The sequence below is a fragment of the Engystomops pustulosus genome, chromosome 4 (genome assembly GCF_040894005.1).
Source record: "Engystomops pustulosus chromosome 4, aEngPut4.maternal, whole genome shotgun sequence".
In the NCBI taxonomy this organism is placed as follows: domain Eukaryota; kingdom Metazoa; phylum Chordata; class Amphibia; order Anura; family Leptodactylidae; genus Engystomops; species Engystomops pustulosus.
In genome coordinates, this window is record NC_092414.1 from 201,915,324 (window position 1) to 201,928,812 (window position 13,489).

Below are 13,489 nucleotides of genomic sequence, written 5' to 3' on the forward strand. Positions count from 1 at the left end.
AGGTGGAAAATTCTTTTCAGAGTTTTAGGAAAAAAAGCAACTCATGTTTCTCCTGTGTTATTTGTTGGCTTCTCTGAATTTCTTGGACCACATTTGGCAACATTGTGATTTCAACTCTCCCAAAATCACATTGTCAGAAAACTCACACCGTTTCCAGATCTCATGAAAATATGTTATCTCTGATGATTGGATTGGCAAGAAACGGATTGGACTTATTGCAATGTTGGAAGTTTGCTAGTTCTTTAAAATTAGTCACATTTTGGGCGGCAGCACTCTCATCAGGGCAAGTGGCGCAATGGATAACGCGTCTGACTACGGATCAGAAGATTGTAGGTTCGACTCCTACCTGGCTCGAAGCGTTGCCGTGATCGTATACTGGTTAGTACTCTGTGTTGTGGCCGCAGCGACCCCGGTTCGAATCCTGGTCACGGCATGTCTTTTTTTGTTCCAATATTAACGCCAATTTCCCAAGGTGGAAAATTCTTTTCAGAGTTTTAGGAAAAAAAGCAACTCATGTTTCTCCTGTGTTATTTGTTGGCTTCTCTGAATTTCTTGGACCACATTTGGCAACATTGTGATTTCAACTCTCCCAAAATCACATTGTCAGAAAACTCACACCGTTTCCAGATCTCATGAAAATATGTTATCTCTGATGATTGGATTGGCAAGAAACGGATTGGACTTATTGCAATGTTGGAAGTTTGCTAGTTCTTTAAAATGAGTCACATTTTGGGCTGCAGCACTCTCATCAGGGCCAGTGGCGCAATGGATAACGCGTCTGACTACGGATCAGAAGATTGTAGGTTCGACTCCTACCTGGCTCGAAGCGTTGCCGTGATCGTATAGTGGTTAGTACTCTGCGTTGTGGCCGCAGCAACCTCGGTTCGAATCCGGGTCACGGCATGTCTTTTTTTGTTCCAATATTAACGCCAACTTCCCAAGGTGGAAAATTCTTTTCAGAGTTTTAGGAAAAAAAGCAACTCATGTTTCTCCTGTGTTATTTGTTGGCTTCTCTGAATTTCTTGGACCACATTTGGCAACATTGTGATTTCAACTCTCCCAAAATCACATTGTCAGAAAACTCACACCGTTTCCAGATCTCATGAAAATATGTTATCTCTGATGATTGGATTGGCAAGAAACGGATTGGACTTATTGCAATGTTGGAAGTTTGCTAGTTCTTTAAAATGAGTCACATTTTGGGCTGCAGCACTCTCATCAGGGCCAGTGGCGCAATGGATAACGCTTCTGACTACGGATCAGAAGATTGTAGGATCAACTCCTACCTGGCTCGAAGCGTTGCCGTGATCGTATAGTGGTTAGTACTCTGCGTTGTGGCCGCAGCAACCTCGGTTCGAATCCGGGTCACGGCATGTCTTTTTTTGTTCCAATATTAACGCCAACTTCCCAAGGTGGAAAATTCTTTTCAGAGTTTTAGGAAAAAAAGCAACTCATGTTTCTCCTGTGTTATTTGTTGGCTTCTCTGAATTTCTTGGACCACATTTGGCAACATTGTGATTTCAACTCTCCCAAAATCACATTGTCAGAAAACTCACACCGTTTCCAGATCTCATGAAAATATGTTATCTCTGATGATTGGATTGGCAAGAAACGGATTGGACTTATTGCAATGTTGGAAGTTTGCTAGTTCTTTAAAATTAGTCACATTTTGGGCGGCAGCACTCTCATCAGGGCCAGTGGCGCAATGGATAACGCGTCTGACTACGGATCAGAAGATTGTAGGTTCGACTCCTACCTGGCTCGAAGCGTTGCCGTGATCGTATAGTGGTTAGTACTCTGCGTTGTGGCCGCAGCAACCCCGGTTCGAATCCGGGTCACGGCATGTCTTTTTTTGTTCCAATATTAACGCCAACTTCCCAAGGTGGAAAATTCTTTTCAGAGTTTTAGGAAAAAAAGCAACTCATGTTTCTCCTGTGTTATTTGTTGGCTTCTCTGAATTTCTTGAACCACATTTGGCAACATTGTGATTTCAACTCTCCCAAAATCACATTGTCAGAAAACTCACACCGTTTCCAGATCTCATGAAAATATGTTATCTCTGATGATTGGATTGGCAAGAAACGGATTGGACTTATTGCAATGTTGGAAGTTTGCTAGTTCTTTAAAATGAGTCACATTTTGGGCTGCAGCACTCTCATCAGGGCCAGTGGCGCAATGGATAACGCTTCTGACTACGGATCAGAAGATTGTAGGATCAACTCCTACCTGGCTCGAAGCGTTGCCGTGATCGTATAGTGGTTAGTACTCTGTGTTGTGGCCGCAGCAACCCCGGTTCGAATCCGGGTCACGGCATGTCTTTTTTTGTTCCAATATTAACGCCAACTTCCCAAGGTGGAAAATTCTTTTCAGAGTTTTAGGAAAAAAAGCAACTCATGTTTCTCCTGTGTTATTTGTTGGCTTCTCTGAATTTCTTGGACCACATTTGGCAACATTGTGATTTCAACTCTCCCAAAATCACATTGTCAGAAAACTCACACCGTTTCCAGATCTCATGAAAATATGTTATCTCTGATGATTGGATTGGCAAGAAACGGATTGGACTTATTGCAATGTTGGAAGTTTGCTAGTTTTTTAAAATGAGTCACATTTTGAACTGCAGCGCTCTCTTCAGGGCCAGTGGCGCAATGGATAACGCGTCTGACTACGGATCAGAAGATTGTAGGTTCGACTCCTACATGGCTCGAAGCGTTGCCGTGATCGTATAGTGGTTAGTACTCTGCGTTGTGGCCGCAGCAACCCCGGTTCGAATCCGGGTCACGGCATGTCCTTTTTTGTTCCAATATTAACGCCAACTTCCCAAGGTGGAAAATTATTTTCAGAGTTTTAGGAAAAAAAGCAACTCATTTTTCTCCTGTATTATTTGTTGGCTTCTCTGAATTTCTTCGACCACATTTGGCAACATTGTGATTTCAACTCTCCCAAAATCACATTGTCAGAAAACTCACACCGTTTCCAGATCTCATGAAAATATGTTATCTTATCTCTGATGATTGGATTGGCAAGAAACGGATTGGACTTATTGCAATGTTGGAAGTTTGCTAGTTCTTTCAAATGAGTCACATTTTGGGCTGCAGCACTCTCATCAGGGCCAGTGGCGCAATGGATAACGCGTCTGACTACGGATCAGAAGATTGTAGGTTCGACTCCTACCTGGCTCGAAGCGTTGCCGTGATCGTATAGTGGTTAGTACTCTGCGTTGTGGCCGCAGCAACCTCGGTTCGAATCCGGGTCACGGCATGTCTTTTTTTGTTCCAATATTAACGCCAACTTCCCAAGGTGGAAAATTCTTTTCAGAGTTTTAGGAAAAAAAGCAACTCATGTTTCTCCTGTGTTATTTGTTGGCTTCTCTGAATTTCTTGGACCACATTTGGCAACATTGTGATTTCAACTCTCCCAAAATCACATTGTCAGAAAACTCACAGCGTTTCCAGATCTCATGAAAATATGTTATCTTATCTCTGATGATTGGATTGGCAAGAAACGGATTGGACTTATTGCAATGTTGGAAGTTTGCTAGTTCTTTCAAATGAGTCACATTTTGGGCTGCAGCACTCTCATCAGGGCCAGTGGCGCAATGGATAACGCGTCTGACTACGGATCAGAAGATTGTAGGTTCGACTCCTACCTGGCTCGAAGCGTTGCCGTGATCGTATAGTGGTTAGTACTCTGCGTTGCGGCCGCAGCAACCCCGGTTCGAATCCGGGTCACGGCATGTCTTTTTTTGTTCCAATATTAACGCCAACTTCCCAAGGTGGAAAATTCTTTTCAGAGTTTTAGGAAAAAAAGCAACTCATGTTTCTCCTGTGTTATTTGTTGGCTTCTCTGAATTTCTTGGACCACATTTGGCAACATTGTGATTTCAACTCTCCCAAAATCACATTGTCAGAAAACTCACACCGTTTCCAGATCTCATGAAAATATGTTATCTCTGATGATTGGATTGGCAAGAAACGGATTGGACTTATTGCAATGTTGGAAGTTTGCTAGTTCTTTAAAATTAGTCACATTTTGGTCTGCAGCACTCTCATCAGGGCCAGTGGCGCAATGGATAACGCGTCTGACTACGGATCAGAAGATTGTAGGTTTGACTCCTACCTGGCTCGAAGCGTTGCCGTGATCGTATAGTGGTTAGTACTCTGCGTTGTGGCCGCAGCAACCCTGGTTCGAATCCGGGTCACGGCATGTCTTTTTTTGTTCCAATATTAACGCCAACTTCCCAAGGTGGAAAATTCTTTTCAGAGTTTTAGGAAAAAAAGCAACTCATGTTTCTCCTGTGTTATTTGTTGGCTTCTCTGAATTTCTTGGACCACATTTGGCAACATTGTAATTTCAACTCTCCCAAAATCACATTGTCAGAAAACTCACACCGTTTCCAGATCTCATGAAAATATGTTATCTCTGATGATTGGATTGGCAAGAAACGGATTGGACTTATTGCAATGTTGGAAGTTTGCTAGTTCTTTAAAATGAGTCACATTTTGGGCTGCAGCACTCTCATCAGGGCCAGTGGCGCAATGGATAACGCTTCTGACTACGGATCAGAAGATTGTAGGATCAACTCCTACCTGGCTCGAAGCGTTGCCGTGATCGTATAGTGGTTAGTACTCTGTGTTGTGGCCGCAGCAACCCCGGTTCGAATCCGGGTCACGGCATGTCTTTTTTTGTTCCAATATTAACGCCAACTTCCCAAGGTGGAAAATTCTTTTCAGAGTTTTAGGAAAAAAAGCAACTCATGTTTCTCCTGTGTTATTTGTTGGCTTCTCTGAATTTCTTGGACCACATTTGGCAACATTGTGATTTCAACTCTCCCAAAATCACATTGTCAGAAAACTCACACCGTTTCCAGATCTCATGAAAATATGTTATCTCTGATGATTGGATTGGCAAGAAACGGATTGGACTTATTGCAATGTTGGAAGTTTGCTAGTTCTTTAAAATGAGTCACATTTTGGGCTGCAGCACTCTCATCAGGGCCAGTGGCGCAATGGATAACGCGTCTGACTACGGATCAGAAGATTGTAGGTTCGACTCCTACCTGGCTCGAAGCGTTGCCGTGATCGTATAGTGGTTAGTACTCTGCGTTGTGGCCGCAGCAACCCCGGTTCGAATCCGGGTCACGGCATGTCTTTTTTTGTTCCAATATTAACGCCAACTTCCCAAGGTGGAAAATTATTTTCAGAGTTTTAGGAAAAAAAGCAACTCATGTTTCTCCTGTGTTATTTGTTGGCTTCTCTGAATTTCTTGGACCACATTTGGCAACATTGTGATTTCAACTCTCCCAAAATCACATTGTCAGAAAACTCACACCGTTTCCAGATCTCATGAAAATATGTTATCTCTGATGATTGGATTGGCAAGAAACGGATTGGACTTATTGCAATGTTGGAAGTTTGCTAGTTCTTTAAAATTAGTCACATTTTGGGCGGCAGCACTCTCATCAGGGCCAGTGGCGCAATGGATAACGCGTCTGACTACGGATCAGAAGATTGTAGGTTCGACTCCTACCTGGCTCGAAGCGTTGCCGTGATCGTATAGTGGTTAGTACTCTGTGTTGTGGCCGCAGCAACCCCGGTTCGAATCCTGGTCACGGCATGTCTTTTTTTGTTCCAATATTAACGCCAACTTCCCAAGGTGGAAAATTCTTTTCAGAGTTTTAGGAAAAAAAGCAACTCATGTTTCTCCTGTGTTATTTGTTGGCTTCTCTGAATTTCTTGGACCACATTTGGCAACATTGTGATTTCAACTCTCCCAAAATCACATTGTCAGAAAACTCACACCGTTTCCAGATCTCATGAAAATATGTTATCTCTGATGATTGGATTGGCAAGAAACGGATTGGACTTATTGCAATGTTAGAAGTTTGCTAGTTCTTTAAAATGAGTCACATTTTGGGCTGCAGCACTCTCATCAGGGCCAGTGGCGCAATGGATAACACGTCTGACTATGGATCAGGAGATTGTAGGTTCGACTCCTACCTGGCTCGAAGCGTTGCCATGATCGTATAGTGGTTAGTACTCTGCGTTGTGGCCGCAGCAACCCCGGTTCGAATCCGGGTCACGGCATGTCTTTTTTTTGTTCCAATATTAACGCCAACTTCCCAAGGTGGAAAATTCTTTTCAGAGTTTTAGGAAAAAAAGCAACTCATGTTTCTCCTGTGTTATTTGTTGGCTTCTCTGAATTTCTTGGACCACATTTGGCAACATTGTGATTTCAACTCTCCCAAAATCACATTGTCAGAAAACTCACACCGTTTCCAGATCTCATGAAAATATGTTATCTCTGATGATTGGATTGGCAAGAAACGGATTGGACTTATTGCAATGTTGGAAGTTTGCTAGTTCTTTAAAATGAGTCACATTTTGGGCTGCAGCACTCTCATCAGGGCCAGTGGCGCAATGGATAACGCGTCTGACTACGGATCAGAAGATTGTAGGTTCGACTCCTACCTGGCTCGAAGCGTTGCCGTGATCGTATAGTGGTTAGTACTCTGCGTTGTGGCCGCAGCAACCCCGGTTCGAATCCGGGTCACGGCATGTCTTTTTTTGTTCCAATATTAACGCCAACTTCCCAAGGTGGAAAATTATTTTCAGAGTTTTAGGAAAAAAAGCAACTCATGTTTCTCCTGTGTTATTTGTTGGCTTCTCTGAATTTCTTGGACCACATTTGGCAACATTGTGATTTCAACTCTCCCAAAATCACATTGTCAGAAAACTCACACCGTTTCCAGATCTCATGAAAATATGTTATCTCTGATGATTGGATTGGCAAGAAACGGATTGGACTTATTGCAATGTTGGAAGTTTGCTAGTTCTTTAAAATTAGTCACATTTTGGGCGGCAGCACTCTCATCAGGGCCAGTGGCGCAATGGATAACGCGTCTGACTACGGATCAGAAGATTGTAGGTTCGACTCCTACCTGGCTCGAAGCGTTGCCGTGATCGTATAGTGGTTAGTACTCTGTGTTGTGGCCGCAGCAACCCCGGTTCGAATCCTGGTCACGGCATGTCTTTTTTTGTTCCAATATTAACGCCAACTTCCCAAGGTGGAAAATTCTTTTCAGAGTTTTAGGAAAAAAAGCAACTCATGTTTCTCCTGTGTTATTTGTTGGCTTCTCTGAATTTCTTGGACCACATTTGGCAACATTGTGATTTCAACTCTCCCAAAATCACATTGTCAGAAAACTCACACCGTTTCCAGATCTCATGAAAATATGTTATCTCTGATGATTGGATTGGCAAGAAACGGATTGGACTTATTGCAATGTTGGAAGTTTGCTAGTTCTTTAAAATGAGTCACATTTTGGGCTGCAGCACTCTCATCAGGGCCAGTGGCGCAATGGATAACACGTCTGACTATGGATCAGGAGATTGTAGGTTCGACTCCTACCTGGCTCGAAGCGTTGCCGTGATCGTATAGTGGTTAGTACTCTGCGTTGTGGCCGCAGCAACCCCGGTTCGAATCCGGGTCACGGCATGTCTTTTTTTTGTTCCAATATTAACGCCAACTTCCCAAGGTGGAAAATTCTTTTCAGAGTTTTAGGAAAAAAAGCAACTCATGTTTCTCCTGTGTTATTTGTTGGCTTCTCTGAATTTCTTGGACCACATTTGGCAACATTGTGATTTCAACTCTCCCAAAATCACATTGTCAGAAAACTCACTACGTTTCCAGATCTCATGAAAATATGTTATCTCTGATGATTGGATTGGCAAGAAACGGATTGGACTTATTGCAATGTTGGAAGTTTGCTAGTTCTTTAAAATGAGTCACATTTTGGGCTGCAGCACTCTCATCAGGGCCAGTGGCGCAATGGATAACGCGTCTGACTACGGATCAGAAGATTGTAGGTTCGACTCCTACCTGGCTCGAAGCGTTGCCGTGATCGTATAGTGGTTAGTACTCTGCGTTGTGGCCGCAGCAACCCCGGTTCGAATCCGGGTCACGGCATGTCTTTTTTTTGTTCCAATATTAACGCCAACTTCCCAAGGTGGAAAATTCTTTTCAGAGTTTTAGGAAAAAAAGCAACTCATGTTTCTCCTGTGTTATTTGTTGGCTTCTCTGAATTTCTTGGACCACATTTGGCAACATTGTGATTTCAACTCTCCCAAAATCACATTGTCAGAAAACTCACACCGTTTCCAGATCTCATGAAAATATGTTATCTCTGATGATTGGATTGGCAAGAAACGGATTGGACTTATTGCAATGTTGGAAGTTTGCTAGTTCTTTAAAATGAGTCACATTTTGGGCTGCAGCACTCTCATCAGGGCCAGTGGCGCAATGGATAACGCGTCTGACTACGGATCAGAAGATTGTAGGTTCGACTCCTACCTGGCTCGAAGCGTTGCCGTGATCGTATAGTGGTTAGTACTCTGCGTTGTGGCCGCAGCAACCCCGGTTCGAATCCGGGTCACGGCATGTCTTTTTTTGTTCCAATATTAACGCCAACTTCCCAAGGTGGAAAATTCTTTTCAGAGTTTTAGGAAAAAAAGCAACTCATGTTTCTCCTGTGTTATTTGTTGGCTTCTCTGAATTTCTTGAACCACATTTGGCAACATTGTGATTTCAACTCTCCCAAAATCACATTGTCAGAAAACTCACACCGTTTCCAGATCTCATGAAAATATGTTATCTCTGATGATTGGATTGGCAAGAAACGGATTGGACTTATTGCAATGTTGGAAGTTTGCTAGTTCTTTAAAATGAGTCACATTTTGGGCTGCAGCACTCTCATCAGGGCCAGTGGCGCAATGGATAACGCTTCTGACTACGGATCAGAAGATTGTAGGATCAACTCCTACCTGGCTCGAAGCGTTGCCGTGATCGTATAGTGGTTAGTACTCTGTGTTGTGGCCGCAGCAACCCCGGTTCGAATACGGGTCACGGCATGTCTTTTTTTGTTCCAATATTAACGCCAACTTCCCAAGGTGGAAAATTATTTTCAGAGTTTTAGGAAAAAAAGCAACTCATGTTTCTCCTGTGTTATTTGTTGGCTTCTCTGAATTTCTTGGACCACATTTGGCAACATTGTGATTTCAACTCTCCCAAAATCACATTGTCAGAAAACTCACACCGTTTCCAGATCTCATGAAAATATGTTATCTCTGATGATTGGATTGGCAAGAAACGGATTGGACTTATTGCAATGTTGGAAGTTTGCTAGTTTTTTAAAATGAGTCACATTTTGGGCTGCAGCACTCTCATCAGGGCCAGTGGCGCAATGGATAACGCGTCTGACTACGGATCAGAAGATTGTAGGTTCGACTCCTACCTGGCTCGAAGCGTTGCCGTGATCGTATAGTGGTTAGTACTCTGCGTTGTGGCCGCAGCAACCCCGGTTCGAATCCGGTTCACGGCATGTCTTTTTTTGTTCCAATATTAACGCCAACTTCCCAAGGTGGAAAATTCTTTTCAGAGTTTTAGGAAAAAAAGCAACTCATGTTTCTCCTGTGTTATTTGTTGGCTTCTCTGAATTTCTTGGACCACATTTGGCAACATTGTGATTTCAACTCTCCCAAAATCACATTGTCAGAAAACTCACACCGTTTCCAGATCTCATGAAAATATGTTATCTCTGATGATTGGATTGGCAAGAAACGGATTGGACTTATTGCAATGTTGGAAGTTTGCTAGTTCTTTCAAATGAGTCACATTTTGGGCTGCAGCACTCTCATCAGGGCCAGTGGCGCAATGGATAACGCGTCTGACTACGGATCAGAAGATTGTAGGTTCGACTCCTACCTGGCTCGAAGCGTTGCCGTGATCGTATAGTGGTTAGAACTCTGCGTTGTGGCCGCAGCAACCTCGGTTCGAATCCGGTTCACGGCATGTCTTTTTTTGTTCCAATATTAACGCCAACTTCCCAAGGTGGAAAATTCTTTTCAGAGTTTTAGGAAAAAAAGCAACTCATGTTTCTCCTGTGTTATTTGTTGGCTTCTCTGAATTTCTTGGACCACATTTGGCAACATTGTGATTTCAACTCTCCCAAAATCACATTGTCAGAAAACTCACTACGTTTCCAGATCTCATGAAAATATGTTATCTCTGATGATTGGATTGGCAAGAAACGGATTGGACTTATTGCAATGTTGGAAGTTTGCTAGTTCTTTAAAATGAGTCACATTTTGGGCTGCAGCACTCTCATCAGGGCCAGTGGCGCAATGGATAACGCGTCTGACTACGGATCAGAAGATTGTAGGTTCGACTCCTACCTGGCTCGAAGCGTTGCCGTGATCGTATAGTGGTTAGTACTCTGTGTTGTGGCCGCAGCGACCCCGGTTCGAATCCTGGTCACGGCATGTCTTTTTTTGTTCCAATATTAACGCCAACTTCCCAAGGTGGAAAATTCTTTTCAGAGTTTTAGGAAAAAAAGCAACTCATGTTTCTCCTGTGTTATTTGTTGGCTTCTCTGAATTTCTTGGACCACATTTGGCAACATTGTGATTTCAACTCTCCCAAAATCACATTGTCAGAAAACTCACACCGTTTCCAGATCTCATGAAAATATGTTATCTCTGATGATTGGATTGGCAAGAAACGGATTGGACTTATTGCAATGTTGGAAGTTTGCTAGTTCTTTAAAATTAGTCACATTTTGGGCTGCAGCACTCTCATCAGGGCCAGTGGCGCAATGGATAACGCGTCTGACTACGGATCAGAAGATTGTAGGTTCGACTCCTACCTGGCTCGAAGCGTTGCCGTGATCGTATAGTGGTTAGTACTCTGCGTTGTGGCCGCAGCAACCCCGGTTCGAATCCGGGTCACGGCATGTCTTTTTTTGTTCCAATATTAACGCCAACTTCCCAAGGTGGAAAATTCTTTTCAGAGTTTTAGGAAAAAAAGCAACTCATGTTTCTCCTGTGTTATTTGTTGGCTTCTCTGAATTTCTTGGACCACATTTGGCAACATTGTGATTTCAACTCTCCCAAAATCACATTGTCAGAAAACTCACACCGTTTCCAGATCTCATGAAAATATGTTATCTCTGATGATTGGATTGGCAAGAAACGGATTGGACTTATTGCAATGTTGGAAGTTTGCTAGTTCTTTAAAATTAGTCACATTTTGGGCTGCAGCACTCTCATCAGGGCCAGTGGCGCAATGGATAACGCGTCTGACTACGGATCAGAAGATTGTAGGTTCAACTCCTACCTGGCTCGAAGTGTTGCCGTGATCGTATAGTGGTTAGTACTCTGCGTTGTGGCCGCAGCAACCCCGGTTCGAATCCGGGTCACGGCATGTCCTTTTTTGTTCCAATATTAACGCCAACTTCCCAAGGTGGAAAATTATTTTCAGAGTTTTAGGAAAAAAAGCAACTCATTTTTCTCCTGTATTATTTGTTGGCTTCTCTGAATTTCTTGGACCACATTTGGCAACATTGTGATTTCAACTCTCCCAAAATCACATTGTCAGAAAACTCACACCGTTTCCAGATCTCATGAAAATATGTTATCTTATCTCTGATGATTGGATTGGCAAGAAACGGATTGGACTTATTGCAATGTTGGAAGTTTGCTAGTTCTTTCAAATGAGTCACATTTTGGGCTGCAGCACTCTCATCAGGGCCAGTGGCGCAATGGATAACGCGTCTGACTACGGATCAGAAGATTGTAGGTTCGACTCCTACCTGGCTCGAAGCGTTGCCGTGATCGTATAGTGGTTAGTACTCTGCGTTGTGGCCGCAGCAACCCCGGTTCGAATCCAAGTCACGGCATGACTTTTTTTGTTCCAATATTAACGCCAACTTCCCAAGGTGGAAAATTCTTTTCAGAGTTTTAGGAAAAAAAGCAACTCATGTTTCTCCTGTGTTATTTGTTGGCTTCTCTGAATTTCTTGGACCACATTTGGCAACATTGTGATTTCAACTCTCCCAAAATCACATTGTCAGAAAACTCACACCGTTTCCAGATCTCATGAAAATATGTTATCTCTGATGATTGGATTGGCAAGAAATGGATTGGACTTATTGCAATGTTGGAAGTTTGCTAGTTCTTTAAAATGAGTCACATTTTGGGCTGCAGCACTCTCATCAGGGCCAGTGGCGCAATGGATAACGCTTCTGACTACGGATCAGAAGATTGTAGGATCAACTCCTACCTGGCTCGAAGCGTTGCCTTGATCGTATAGTGGTTAGTACTCTGTGTTGTGGCCGCAGCAACCCCGGTTCGAATCCGGGTCACGGCATGTCTTTTTTTGTTCCAATATTAACGCCAACTTCCCAAGGTGGAAAATTCTTTTCAGAGTTTTAGGAAAAAAAGCAACTCATGTTTCTCCTGTGTTATTTGTTGGCTTCTCTGAATTTCTTGGACCACATTTGGCAACATTGTGATTTCAACTCTCCCAAAATCACATTGTCAGAAAACTCACTACGTTTCCAGATCTCATGAAAATATGTTATCTCTGATGATTGGATTGGCAAGAAACGGATTGGACTTATTGCAATGTTGGAAGTTTGCTAGTTCTTTAAAATGAGTCACATTTTGGGCTGCAGCACTCTCATCAGGGCCAGTGGCGCAATGGATAACGCGTCTGACTACGGATCAGAAGATTGTAGGTTCGACTCCTACCTGGCTCGAAGCGTTGCCGTGATCGTATAGTGGTTAGTACTCTGCGTTGTGGCCACAGCAACCCCGGTTCGAATCCGGGTCACGGCATGTCTTTTTTTGTTCCAATATTAACGCCAACTTCCCAAGGTGGAAAATTCTTTTCAGAGTTTTAGGAAAAAAAGCAACTCATGTTTCTCCTGTGTTATTTGTTGGCTTCTCTGAATTTCTTGGACCACATTTGGCAACATTGTGATTTCAACTCTCCCAAAATCACATTGTCAGAAAACTCACACCGTTTCCAGATCTCATGAAAATATGTTATCTCTGATGATTGGATTGGCAAGAAACGGATTGGACTTATTGCAATGTTGGAAGTTTGCTAGTTCTTTAAAATTAGTCACATTTTGGGCGGCAGCACTCTCATCAGGGCCAGTGGCGCAATGGATAACGCGTCTGACTACGGATCAGAAGATTGTAGGTTCGACTCCTACCTGGCTCGAAGCGTTGCCGTGATCGTATAGTGGTTAGTACTCTGTGTTGTGGCCGCAGCGACCCCTGTTCGAATCCTGGTCACGGCATGTCTTTTTTTGTTCCAATATTAACGCCAACTTCCCAAGGTGGAAAATTCTTTTCAGAGTTTTAGGAAAAAAAGCAACTCATGTTTCTCCTGTGTTATTTGTTGGCTTCTCTGAATTTCTTGGACCACATTTGGCAACATTGTGATTTCAACTCTCCCAAAATCACATTGTCAGAAAACTCACACCGTTTCCAGATCTCATGAAAATATGTTATCTCTGATGATTGGATTGGCAAGAAACGGATTGGACTTATTGCAATGTTGGAAGTTTGCTAGTTCTTTCAAATGAGTCACATTTTGGGCTGCAGCACTCTCATCAGGGCCAGTGGCGCAATGGATAACACGTCTG

General features: G+C 43.0%; 37 non-coding genes across 37 annotated transcripts; all 37 read left to right on the forward strand.

Moving 5' to 3' along the window:
• Positions 1 to 751: 751 nt before the first annotated feature.
• Positions 752 to 824, forward strand: TRNAR-ACG (transfer RNA arginine (anticodon ACG)). Its single transcript has one exon. It is a non-coding gene; the product is annotated as a tRNA-Arg (tRNA).
• A 7-nt stretch (positions 825 to 831) lies between these two features.
• Positions 832 to 903, forward strand: TRNAH-GUG (transfer RNA histidin (anticodon GUG)). The gene has a single exon. It is a non-coding gene; the product is annotated as a tRNA-His (tRNA).
• A 398-nt stretch (positions 904 to 1,301) lies between these two features.
• Positions 1,302 to 1,373, forward strand: TRNAH-GUG (transfer RNA histidin (anticodon GUG)). The gene has a single exon. It is a non-coding gene; the product is annotated as a tRNA-His (tRNA).
• Positions 1,374 to 1,691: 318 nt separating this feature from the next.
• On the forward strand, positions 1,692 to 1,764 carry TRNAR-ACG (transfer RNA arginine (anticodon ACG)). Its single transcript has one exon. It is a non-coding gene; the product is annotated as a tRNA-Arg (tRNA).
• A 7-nt stretch (positions 1,765 to 1,771) lies between these two features.
• TRNAH-GUG (transfer RNA histidin (anticodon GUG)) lies at positions 1,772 to 1,843 on the forward strand. The gene has a single exon. It is a non-coding gene; the product is annotated as a tRNA-His (tRNA).
• A 398-nt stretch (positions 1,844 to 2,241) lies between these two features.
• TRNAH-GUG (transfer RNA histidin (anticodon GUG)) lies at positions 2,242 to 2,313 on the forward strand. Its single transcript has one exon. It is a non-coding gene; the product is annotated as a tRNA-His (tRNA).
• A 398-nt stretch (positions 2,314 to 2,711) lies between these two features.
• On the forward strand, positions 2,712 to 2,783 carry TRNAH-GUG (transfer RNA histidin (anticodon GUG)). Its single transcript has one exon. It is a non-coding gene; the product is annotated as a tRNA-His (tRNA).
• Positions 2,784 to 3,106: 323 nt separating this feature from the next.
• TRNAR-ACG (transfer RNA arginine (anticodon ACG)) lies at positions 3,107 to 3,179 on the forward strand. The gene has a single exon. It is a non-coding gene; the product is annotated as a tRNA-Arg (tRNA).
• Positions 3,180 to 3,186: 7 nt separating this feature from the next.
• On the forward strand, positions 3,187 to 3,258 carry TRNAH-GUG (transfer RNA histidin (anticodon GUG)). The gene has a single exon. It is a non-coding gene; the product is annotated as a tRNA-His (tRNA).
• A 323-nt stretch (positions 3,259 to 3,581) lies between these two features.
• On the forward strand, positions 3,582 to 3,654 carry TRNAR-ACG (transfer RNA arginine (anticodon ACG)). Its single transcript has one exon. It is a non-coding gene; the product is annotated as a tRNA-Arg (tRNA).
• Positions 3,655 to 3,661: 7 nt separating this feature from the next.
• Positions 3,662 to 3,733, forward strand: TRNAR-GCG (transfer RNA arginine (anticodon GCG)). Its single transcript has one exon. It is a non-coding gene; the product is annotated as a tRNA-Arg (tRNA).
• Positions 3,734 to 4,131: 398 nt separating this feature from the next.
• Positions 4,132 to 4,203, forward strand: TRNAH-GUG (transfer RNA histidin (anticodon GUG)). The gene has a single exon. It is a non-coding gene; the product is annotated as a tRNA-His (tRNA).
• A 398-nt stretch (positions 4,204 to 4,601) lies between these two features.
• TRNAH-GUG (transfer RNA histidin (anticodon GUG)) lies at positions 4,602 to 4,673 on the forward strand. The gene has a single exon. It is a non-coding gene; the product is annotated as a tRNA-His (tRNA).
• A 318-nt stretch (positions 4,674 to 4,991) lies between these two features.
• On the forward strand, positions 4,992 to 5,064 carry TRNAR-ACG (transfer RNA arginine (anticodon ACG)). Its single transcript has one exon. It is a non-coding gene; the product is annotated as a tRNA-Arg (tRNA).
• A 7-nt stretch (positions 5,065 to 5,071) lies between these two features.
• On the forward strand, positions 5,072 to 5,143 carry TRNAH-GUG (transfer RNA histidin (anticodon GUG)). The gene has a single exon. It is a non-coding gene; the product is annotated as a tRNA-His (tRNA).
• Positions 5,144 to 5,461: 318 nt separating this feature from the next.
• Positions 5,462 to 5,534, forward strand: TRNAR-ACG (transfer RNA arginine (anticodon ACG)). Its single transcript has one exon. It is a non-coding gene; the product is annotated as a tRNA-Arg (tRNA).
• Positions 5,535 to 5,931: 397 nt separating this feature from the next.
• Positions 5,932 to 6,004, forward strand: TRNAH-AUG (transfer RNA histidin (anticodon AUG)). Its single transcript has one exon. It is a non-coding gene; the product is annotated as a tRNA-His (tRNA).
• Positions 6,005 to 6,011: 7 nt separating this feature from the next.
• On the forward strand, positions 6,012 to 6,083 carry TRNAH-GUG (transfer RNA histidin (anticodon GUG)). Its single transcript has one exon. It is a non-coding gene; the product is annotated as a tRNA-His (tRNA).
• Positions 6,084 to 6,402: 319 nt separating this feature from the next.
• TRNAR-ACG (transfer RNA arginine (anticodon ACG)) lies at positions 6,403 to 6,475 on the forward strand. Its single transcript has one exon. It is a non-coding gene; the product is annotated as a tRNA-Arg (tRNA).
• Positions 6,476 to 6,482: 7 nt separating this feature from the next.
• On the forward strand, positions 6,483 to 6,554 carry TRNAH-GUG (transfer RNA histidin (anticodon GUG)). Its single transcript has one exon. It is a non-coding gene; the product is annotated as a tRNA-His (tRNA).
• Positions 6,555 to 6,872: 318 nt separating this feature from the next.
• Positions 6,873 to 6,945, forward strand: TRNAR-ACG (transfer RNA arginine (anticodon ACG)). The gene has a single exon. It is a non-coding gene; the product is annotated as a tRNA-Arg (tRNA).
• A 397-nt stretch (positions 6,946 to 7,342) lies between these two features.
• TRNAH-AUG (transfer RNA histidin (anticodon AUG)) lies at positions 7,343 to 7,415 on the forward strand. The gene has a single exon. It is a non-coding gene; the product is annotated as a tRNA-His (tRNA).
• Positions 7,416 to 7,422: 7 nt separating this feature from the next.
• Positions 7,423 to 7,494, forward strand: TRNAH-GUG (transfer RNA histidin (anticodon GUG)). The gene has a single exon. It is a non-coding gene; the product is annotated as a tRNA-His (tRNA).
• Positions 7,495 to 7,813: 319 nt separating this feature from the next.
• On the forward strand, positions 7,814 to 7,886 carry TRNAR-ACG (transfer RNA arginine (anticodon ACG)). Its single transcript has one exon. It is a non-coding gene; the product is annotated as a tRNA-Arg (tRNA).
• A 7-nt stretch (positions 7,887 to 7,893) lies between these two features.
• On the forward strand, positions 7,894 to 7,965 carry TRNAH-GUG (transfer RNA histidin (anticodon GUG)). Its single transcript has one exon. It is a non-coding gene; the product is annotated as a tRNA-His (tRNA).
• A 319-nt stretch (positions 7,966 to 8,284) lies between these two features.
• TRNAR-ACG (transfer RNA arginine (anticodon ACG)) lies at positions 8,285 to 8,357 on the forward strand. Its single transcript has one exon. It is a non-coding gene; the product is annotated as a tRNA-Arg (tRNA).
• Positions 8,358 to 8,364: 7 nt separating this feature from the next.
• On the forward strand, positions 8,365 to 8,436 carry TRNAH-GUG (transfer RNA histidin (anticodon GUG)). Its single transcript has one exon. It is a non-coding gene; the product is annotated as a tRNA-His (tRNA).
• Positions 8,437 to 9,224: 788 nt separating this feature from the next.
• Positions 9,225 to 9,297, forward strand: TRNAR-ACG (transfer RNA arginine (anticodon ACG)). Its single transcript has one exon. It is a non-coding gene; the product is annotated as a tRNA-Arg (tRNA).
• A 397-nt stretch (positions 9,298 to 9,694) lies between these two features.
• On the forward strand, positions 9,695 to 9,767 carry TRNAR-ACG (transfer RNA arginine (anticodon ACG)). Its single transcript has one exon. It is a non-coding gene; the product is annotated as a tRNA-Arg (tRNA).
• Positions 9,768 to 10,164: 397 nt separating this feature from the next.
• TRNAR-ACG (transfer RNA arginine (anticodon ACG)) lies at positions 10,165 to 10,237 on the forward strand. The gene has a single exon. It is a non-coding gene; the product is annotated as a tRNA-Arg (tRNA).
• Positions 10,238 to 10,634: 397 nt separating this feature from the next.
• Positions 10,635 to 10,707, forward strand: TRNAR-ACG (transfer RNA arginine (anticodon ACG)). The gene has a single exon. It is a non-coding gene; the product is annotated as a tRNA-Arg (tRNA).
• A 7-nt stretch (positions 10,708 to 10,714) lies between these two features.
• Positions 10,715 to 10,786, forward strand: TRNAH-GUG (transfer RNA histidin (anticodon GUG)). The gene has a single exon. It is a non-coding gene; the product is annotated as a tRNA-His (tRNA).
• A 318-nt stretch (positions 10,787 to 11,104) lies between these two features.
• TRNAR-ACG (transfer RNA arginine (anticodon ACG)) lies at positions 11,105 to 11,177 on the forward strand. The gene has a single exon. It is a non-coding gene; the product is annotated as a tRNA-Arg (tRNA).
• A 7-nt stretch (positions 11,178 to 11,184) lies between these two features.
• Positions 11,185 to 11,256, forward strand: TRNAH-GUG (transfer RNA histidin (anticodon GUG)). Its single transcript has one exon. It is a non-coding gene; the product is annotated as a tRNA-His (tRNA).
• A 323-nt stretch (positions 11,257 to 11,579) lies between these two features.
• On the forward strand, positions 11,580 to 11,652 carry TRNAR-ACG (transfer RNA arginine (anticodon ACG)). Its single transcript has one exon. It is a non-coding gene; the product is annotated as a tRNA-Arg (tRNA).
• Positions 11,653 to 12,519: 867 nt separating this feature from the next.
• Positions 12,520 to 12,592, forward strand: TRNAR-ACG (transfer RNA arginine (anticodon ACG)). Its single transcript has one exon. It is a non-coding gene; the product is annotated as a tRNA-Arg (tRNA).
• A 397-nt stretch (positions 12,593 to 12,989) lies between these two features.
• On the forward strand, positions 12,990 to 13,062 carry TRNAR-ACG (transfer RNA arginine (anticodon ACG)). Its single transcript has one exon. It is a non-coding gene; the product is annotated as a tRNA-Arg (tRNA).
• The last annotated feature ends 427 nt before the right edge of the window (positions 13,063 to 13,489 follow it).